Source organism: Tachypleus tridentatus, chromosome 4 (genome assembly GCF_004210375.1).
Source record: "Tachypleus tridentatus isolate NWPU-2018 chromosome 4, ASM421037v1, whole genome shotgun sequence".
Taxonomy (NCBI): domain Eukaryota; kingdom Metazoa; phylum Arthropoda; class Merostomata; order Xiphosura; family Limulidae; genus Tachypleus; species Tachypleus tridentatus.
The window spans coordinates 20,494,284-20,503,467 of NC_134828.1; positions in this window are offsets into that span (position 1 = coordinate 20,494,284).

Consider the following 9,184-nt stretch of genomic DNA (forward strand, 5'->3'; position numbering starts at 1 on the left):
GTTTGTTTCATTCACCTTATTTCTGTAGAAATCTCAATCTTACAATGGTGTTTTGGTGCATGCTCTTTTACTTATCTTTTCTACAGTTGATTTGTTGCTACCATTTGTTAGGAGCATAATGCCCTTGTTACTTGAAGTCCTTTAACCCCACCCCTATTTTGTTCTGATATGTTTTCATCTGCCTGTGTAGTTTTACTAAAATATTGTAAAGTGTTTCATTTCTCTGTATTCTACATGGTATATCTCCCTTTCAGTGCAGTATGGAAGTTCTTGCAACTTACCAGTTTCTAACTGCTGGAGTGGTGGACCATGAAGGCTTCGTCAAGTGCATGACAACTTTCAATCAGTAGAGAGTAGGGTGGTGGTGCTCTGCTAGTGCATATAGTGTGTATCCTTTTACTACTGAGCAATGGATGAAAAATTCCCAATATTGTATGGTTTTCTGTTAAACAAGTCTGCCTCATGCATTTTACTCCTGGCTAACTTTTTCCCACATTTTACTATCACTTGAATATCAGTTCTCATGCAGTCTTGTGTTTGAGTCACATATAACCAGTCAGCATACGGCCTCCCATGTATGAATGATAGGGACCCTACACCTACCATGGACCAGACAAAAAATTCCTGACACTACATGGTTTATGACTGGAGTTGACCCACCATGTTTGCATTCCCTTTTTTTTTTTACCATTTCCCAGGTGTTAAGTTCTCAGGTAGCCTTTTCTTAGTTGTGTACTGGGTCTTCAAACATTTGCCATATCTAAGTTGCCAGAAAAAATGTTGCTTTTCCTTTCTGCTTCCTGCCATTGAAGTAAAGATTTTTGGGACCCTTCTCCTTCTGTAGACTAGAAGACATGTATTCAATACTACCTGGTTTTGGACTAGAGTTAACCTACCATGTACTTTCTATTGCACCTAGCTACTACACCATCAAGCATATCCATTTTCCATACTGGACTTGTTTTCTTGGTGACACGTATCTTCACTACAGGTGAAGACTATACCCTGCATGTGTGTTCCTATGCTTTTGTAGTATAGGGTATTGTGCTCCATCTGTTTTCTTCAGGCACTTTCTGAAGGGAGTTCACCTAAGTTGCTTTTGTTTTGGTTTCTCCACTGTTTTAGTGTGGGATTTAAGCTCTAATGTGAGGGTAGGTAAGATATTGTATTGAATGTTAAGGTTTTCCAATGTTGAAAATGTATTTCGTATAGGTACTTACCTCTGTCACACTTCCCACCCTTCTTGTTTACTTCCAGTACATCTTTAATTGAGTAATTTAAAGTGATAATTGAATAATTATTATAGATTATGCCAGCTGTGCTAGGATAGTACATCACACCCCTATTGGTGGAAAGTTGTCTCATGCTCATTTTTATACTACAGTTCATCAATAGCATGTGGAAATGTGAATTGAGGTGTGAGTCTCAAGGCTACTGGAGAGTAACAAATTGTGCATGTGGAGGGCAGTATGACCTGAAAAGAAAATTGTTATGTGAGAGGATCTAAGTTTTTATTACAAGTACATTTATGGTGTTGGAAAATTTTAACTTTATGCAGTACTGCCTGGAAATTGTTATCAGATATTATGTCATGGAACTTTCTATTTGCAGTTCCTTGTTTTCCATAATCTAGAAAACAGCTTGTTGTGTGGCTTCCATCTCTGTTCTTGAACTTCTTGTATAAGACTTTTAAGTTTCACAAGAAGAATGTGCTGTTTTGCAAGACAGTAAGTACCCAGTCGTCTCTCTGTTTAATATAGGGACCATTTGTGAGTGCGATGACAGATCACTGCTTACATTTTAAATAACTGCTGACAAAATTTTTCTGATTCCCTCTTTGTCTTCTCTCTCTATTTTCTGTTCAGGTTAATTACCACAGATTCCAGTGGTACCAGATGTTTATTTAACATGAGGAACAATGAAACAAGTTGGTGATCAGTTATCTTAATGGTGACTCTTTAACATAGGTCCAACCATAACTGTATCTTTAGGTGCCATTTAGGTTGTCTCTTTCTTGATTGATATCTGTAAATCATTGTGGAGCTGTAATTTCCCAACTAAAAAGGACAGTGGTTCAATGATGAACTTTCTAGAAAAGTTTATTTTTTATTATTTTACATTTAACTTTGAAAAAGTGAAAATTGCTTGATTCTGCAGAACACTTTAAGGAATTATAAACAAGGGAGAAAATACAAAATATTAATAATTGGTGCAGCTATGTGTATTTTAATAGTCAATATAGTTTCAGTTAAAAGGTAATAAATGAAGTTCATTCTAAGAATGTGTATATTTTTGCCTGCTAATTGTTCCATGTTACCTGTACCTTAGTACAGTTTTGTAACTCCATTTTTTTATTTATCAAATTTGTAGCAGATTTCTTCTGATAACTGGGAAGTTGCAGTTGGAAAAATTCTTCTTTCTGTTAAAGAAAAGGTATGAGAAACTTTTAATAACTAATATATAGTCATTTATATAACAAGTTTAATATGTAGTAACTTATGGATGACACTTTTTTGCCAAGTGCCCTTGTTTCTTAATTAGTAATTGTAAAAATTACTAATTAAGAAAGTAAATTTTAAAGTTAGATTATTTACAACAAACAAACATACTTATCTCAAATAATACAAAGGTTGTATGTGCTTAGTGGCTAATAATCTTTGAGGGTCCTACAATGGGCCTCCATTAAGACCATAAGCCCTAGGGCTGAGCCCCTTCTAGCCCCAACCTAAATGACCCATTGGATCTTTCAATTTAAATTATATTGTAGACTTTAAGAAAATGTTTATTGTGTTGCACTCTTGGTTTCACTCAGTGTCAAGCCTCTGACATATTAGTACCACACACTGCAAAAGTAATTGTTGAGCATTTTAGTCATCCTAAGTGGTGCTCAGCAATAACATATGGTAAATGTACATTTTTATTCTTTAAGTTATGTTACATTTTGAAATTTGAATGACAGTATGATTACTTTCTAACATTTAATGTAGAATATCCTGTTTGTGAAATAAAATTTGGCATCAACATTATCCATGTCTGTTCTTCTGTAATTTCAAAAGTAAATGTTGAGTTTTGTTTCTTTGTGCAACTTTTCAAACTGGAGACAGGCAAATGATTGAACAGAGACCACTATTTGCAATATATGATGTATTGTCAAAAAGTTCTAAGACTTCACTTTTATTGCACAGAACAATGTACATACATCAGTAATATATTATATCCCCTCCAGCTAATACACACTTGTCCTGATGTTCCTGCCATTTTCGAAAGCCTTCAACTTTTGTGTGACTAAGTTCTGCTTTCACACAATTGTGGATGGTTGGAATGTCATCAAATCACCTTCCTTTCAACTTAATTTTGATTTTTGGGAACAGAACAAAATCACATGTGGCAAGATTGGGAGATTACAGGGGTGTGGTATCACAGGAATGTTTCTTTCTGCCAAACGTTCTTGAACAGATACAGCACTATGTGAAGGTGCATTGTCGTGACAGAGAAACCAATAATCATTTTCCACAGCTCGCAGCAGTTTCTTCTAATTTCTTCCCTCAAGCAAATTAGGACCTTTTTATAAAATGCTTGGTTAACTGTCTGGCCATTAGGCACGCATTCATGATGAACAATACCTTGAACATCAAAAAACACGATCAACATTGTCTTTACATTTGATCAAGACTGTCATGTTTTTTTGGAAGTGGTGATGATGGAGATTTCCACTGGGGTGACTGAAATTTCGTTTCAGGGTCATAACTGTGTACCCATGACTCAATCACCAGTAATAATGATGTTGATGAAATTTGGATCAATTTCTAGCCTTCTTTTCAAATCCTCACACACTTGTTGATGGTGAAACTTTTGGTCATCCATCAACAGCCTTGGAAAAAATTTTGCAGACACTTGACACATGCAGAGTTTTTCAGCTAAAATCACATGACATAATGCAAAGGAAATGTTCAGTTTGTCAGCAATTTCATGAATAGTTAATCTTTGATGACTTTGACTATTTTCTTTCATCTTAGCAACCATTTCATCAGTGGATGATGTCGGTGATTGCCCAGAATGGTCGTCATCTTTGACTGATTTCTGGACATCTTGGAAGTGTTTTATCCACTGATAAACAACAGTTTTACTTAAGCAATCATAATTAAAAGCAGTTCTTAACATTTCAATGATTTCTGTTCCTACTGTACCATTTTTCATAAAAAATTTGATGCAAACATGTTGCTTTTATTTTCTGTCCATTTATATTTCAACAGAAGCAAGAGATGCTTCTGTCTTTGAACACGGGTATAAGGTCTGGATAAGTGGTTTATCCGTGAGGTAGATCACTATTTGTACTTTGTACACACCTCAGTAAAGCTTACTGCCTCTGTACTGGCACCTGTAACAGAAGAAATCTTTTTGATCAGAACTCATATATAAGATATATCAAGTTGTTTATGAGTTATGTTTGGAATATTATTGTGTGAGTAAACATTCAAATAATAAATAATATATATTAAAACAAGAACACTTGAGTTCATGTCCTTTTTAAGTCACACAGTTTGAAAAATTATGAGTTCTCTTACATAGTAAAAGTTGAGCTAAGATAGTCCATTTTATTGATTCCATAAACTGTAGTGGAAAACTATTTTGTAATTTTAAAACAAATCGTCTTTTTTTTGCTAGTACTTATTAGTCAAGAAAATATAATATCAACAAAAGTATCATATTTTGTAATTGTTATTGTATGTATGTATATATATTATCTACACTGTATGAATATTCAAACTAAATCTACATCATGGGAAAATAAAATGGCTCCCTTTAAAGAACTATGTACATCTACTTATTGTAGTTGTTGTATATAGTTGAAATCTAGTCATTTATTTGAAAGGGATGAAAATAAGTATGTGTATCTGTATCATAGTAATAGTTCTTAGTTTAAATTTAGCTATTTATTTGAAACAGATTAAAATAAGTATGTGCATTTGTTTATCCTAGTTATGGCTTTTATTTTAAAGCTAGCTATTTATTTGGAACAGGTGACATAGAGATTTGCATCTGTTTACCTTGTTTGTTGTCAGGGTGTTTTAGTTTATTGTATATATAAATATATATATATATATATATATGGGCTGGATTCTTTGTAGTTGGTGTCTGGGACTTGGCAACAAATTTCAATAACAAACAAACAGCATACAGTTCTCTTATTTCAGGTAATAATGTATTAAAACAATTAAAATGTATAAACAAATGTTTTTTTCATTATTTGCTAGCACAGTTGTATCTAGAGCATTAAATACTTGTCTTCTTTTCATCAAAATCCACATAGCCTGGTCCAGTTACTTTAGAATCCAATTTACAAAACAAATTAATTCTTGTCTTCTATGTTGTTACAATATAGTTTGTGATAATTTCAAGTTAGAAATCACCAATATATGCTTTTTTATGGCTAAACTCACAATCACACAGGCTAGATCTATCTGTTCAATCAAACTAACCCAAACTACATTTTTGACACACATTTTTATAACCTCACAGAGGTCTTAAACATTTTTCACATTATGAGTTATTGTGATAAAATAATATTCAATCAAAACAATGAGAAAAATTTAGAAGTTTCTAATAAAATAATGCAATAGTACAGCAAGTATAAATCACAGTCTGTGATTCGTACACAGAAAAGTAATTATAAACTACTGCTACTAAAAATAACTAAATTGAACACTCTCTCTTATACTACTTAAGTAATAACACTTACATTAAACTTAAACACTTGTGTGGATATAACAATAAGCTTCTCTTTAAGAAACGTGTTTACAATTATTTTTTGTACTATATACAAAGACTGTTTCCAGTTCATCCAAAAAATCTACTCATACAGTCTTGCACCAACATTTGCAGTCCTCTTGTTGGATTCAATGTGGGACCAGAAGTTCTTGGGGTACAATACCTAACTCATGATTATTGCACATTCAGTTTTATACCTCTGGATCTTTGCAAGTGGTTGATGATTCATTTGGATGATGAACTCCTTCCATACAGACTGTTGAAGAAGTTCCAAATGTCAGTATGGTGGCCAAACACTTCTTGAGTCACAGATCTCACTGCTCAGTGTCTTTCTGAACAGATCCCTGAGTTTCTTCAGATGGTTACATCGTACACAATGTTGGTGGGTTTTTTGCAACATTTTTCTCATCAAGAAGTTGAATGCTGCTGCTGAATTGATTAATCCAGATGGCATCTTTCTTGAATTGGTACCATTCATCAGGTGTCAAAAAGGCTGTCTTCTCTTGAAACTTTGCCAATACACTTTTCTGAGATTGACCTTAGTGAAGAACTTGGGCCCATTTATTTTCACTGCAATAGCATCTGGGTTGCCCATAGGTTTGGAGCCAAATTCTGTCATAAAGTTTATTTTCTGGAAATCTGTACAGATGGTTGTGAGACATTCATGGTCTTCATGATTACCACCAGTGAACAGTAAACTTAATTCAAAGGCCCAGTTATTCCAGCTTCTAACATTACTTTAACTTTTAGCTTAATCAGGCTTTTATTATGTAGAACATTTGGTAGGGCTTCACTTTGACTGAGTTCTTGGTCATGGTCACAGTCTGTCTGGCTTTATCTGTCTGTGGAGACAGGTGCACACTGCTACTTCTTTCTTCAATTTGTCATTAATTTCTTCATTGATGTTGACACTTTTGTACATGTCATCTACACCCAGTGGTCTCAGATTTTCATTTTTTTTTTGTGTGTGAAAATTACTAACCTTCAGATGAGTTTGTTGTGTCTTTAAGGAACAGAAACCTTCTTTCTGAAATGTTAATCCTTGGACTTCTTATCATAGAAGCATTTCTGTCTGACATCGGCTGCATACAAACTTGTTTGAGTGAGTTGACAAGTCTTCTACAGTTGGTTTCTTAGGTCTAACACATATTGGTATATGTGCATCACTTCTGACTCTTCTTCTTCTGTGAACAGTTTTCACAGTATCTGCATTGGACCTCATACTGCTCTTCCATGCAGTAACATGAATACTGAAAATCTTATATTTACATACGAGAATTATTAATAAGCAAATACTACTGCCTGGAGGTACTTGTCCTGGTCACGTGGTCTTTTCTCGAACATTTTCATCATGCTCTTTAGGACGTCATCAACTGTCTTGCAAAGAGCTGCTTAGTGCTGATGAGTCTGCACACCTCTTGAATCAATTTTGAGGTAAACTAGGTCCCTCTGTCACTTGAGACTTCTTTTTAAAACCCTTCTCTGCAGAACACCTATAAGGAAGGTTTCTGCGAGTTTCTCTGTCTTTGGTAGTGCTATGGCTTCTGGGTAAAGTGTTACATAGCTACTATCATCACATACATATTGCTCATGTCAGGTGTTAGTTGTCCAATCAAGTCCATGGCAACTGTGTTGGATAGCACTCCTATAAGAGACATTTCATCTCATGGCTCTATGGCTACATTCATTCTAGGTAGAGTCCCTTTATTTTGTATGCCATCTTCTTTATTCCTTGGTGTCATTTCAAAAGTTACTTGTTGGCCAACTTCTTCATTACTTGAGTCTAGTGCTTTGTTGGTACAATGATCTGTTTAACTTCTGGTAGAAGTGCTTTGATAGATCTGATACAGCACTTTCTTCTGATTCTCTGTTCTGTATATCCTTTTATTCCTCATTTTTGTGCTCAATTGTCTCTTAGACATTGTTTCAAAGTTTCATCATTGAAGGGTCTTTCTTCTGTGCTTCCTTCAATTCCCATAGACATACATACACAATGTCACTTTTTGAGATTTGCAGAGGGTTGATGTTTTGCTTGCTTTTATTTTTTTGAATTCTTGTGGTGACTGCAGATACTTCATCAGTCTCCTTTCTGTCTGGTTCCTTCAAATTTCTGTTGTCAGGTATATTGCTGATTACCATGTCATAGATGGGTGCTTTCTTATGTGTTGTCTCAAGGTCTCCCACATAGTATGGAGTTTCCCCTTTATTGTTACTATAGGAAACTTTCTCACTGTCCCATCAGTCAGCACACATATATGTACTTTTGCCATTATCTGGTCATTTGATACTAGAGTAATTCTCACTTCTTCTCCCAGTGTTTCATTTCACTGTCATGTTCTTGTTGCCAAACATAGTGTTCACCTACTGATAAGTTGTGATTGATCCGTTTCTTAATTTGAACTGACTGTCATTCAAGTACTGTTTAATCATGAATTATTTTATGTGATTTCTGGCAACAGTGACAATCATTCTTCTCTAGTATCTTACTAGCACCATCTTTGTAGGTAACTCTAACTGCTTGATTTGAGATTCTTGTTGGTTGCAAACTTGCAATCATATCACAATATGTCTCATTTTCTAACAAGTGTAGTATCTCCCATTTGTCTGACGACTTCTTGTCACCTGTGGTGGCATCCTGCTTGTAATCCCTCTTGTTGGCTTTGAATGGTTATGATTGGATTTGCCTGTTATGTTCTCCCCATGGGCTTCCACATACTATTTTGCCAGCTTGATCATCTTTATCATGTCATTTGGTGCTCTTTCTGGTACAAAAAATGACATGTAAGTGGAGTACATGATAATGAATTATTCATCTGTTAGTAGGTTTACCAGTCCTTCAAAACTATCTTCACACTTGGCCATGTAAATTCACCTTGTGAAATATTGCTGTAGACATGCCACAAACTGAAATATAGTTTCTCTAGTGTCAACTTTGCCTTTTCTAAATTCTAACAAAAACCATCCTATGTAATTTCATTGCATTTCAGCAAGGCAATTTTTAACATATTCTAGTCCATGGCATCTTCTGATATTACACCTACATACACTTGTAGTCCTTTTACTGTGAAAAGGAAACTAAGCCAAAATGTCAAATTGTTTTGTCCCAGTTTTGACCTTGAGGGGTGAATCTTTCACTTCTCATTAGATCATTCATGTTGTCTTTCTATTCATCAAGTTTTGTCAGCCCATTGTTAATGATCCTTCAATTTGCTTGTTAAACTTAGTGACTTCAAGTTGTACTGTTATATTCTCTTTGTTTTTTAGTCTCTCCTCTCTCTCAGTTTCCAGTTTTTCATTTCTTTTTTCAGCCTTTCTTTTTCTTCTTCTCTTTTTTGTTGTTTGTTTCTCTCTTTATGTCTTGTTGTTGTGTAACAAACTCTCATATATCACCATCTTTAAGGCTAAGTTATTTGCC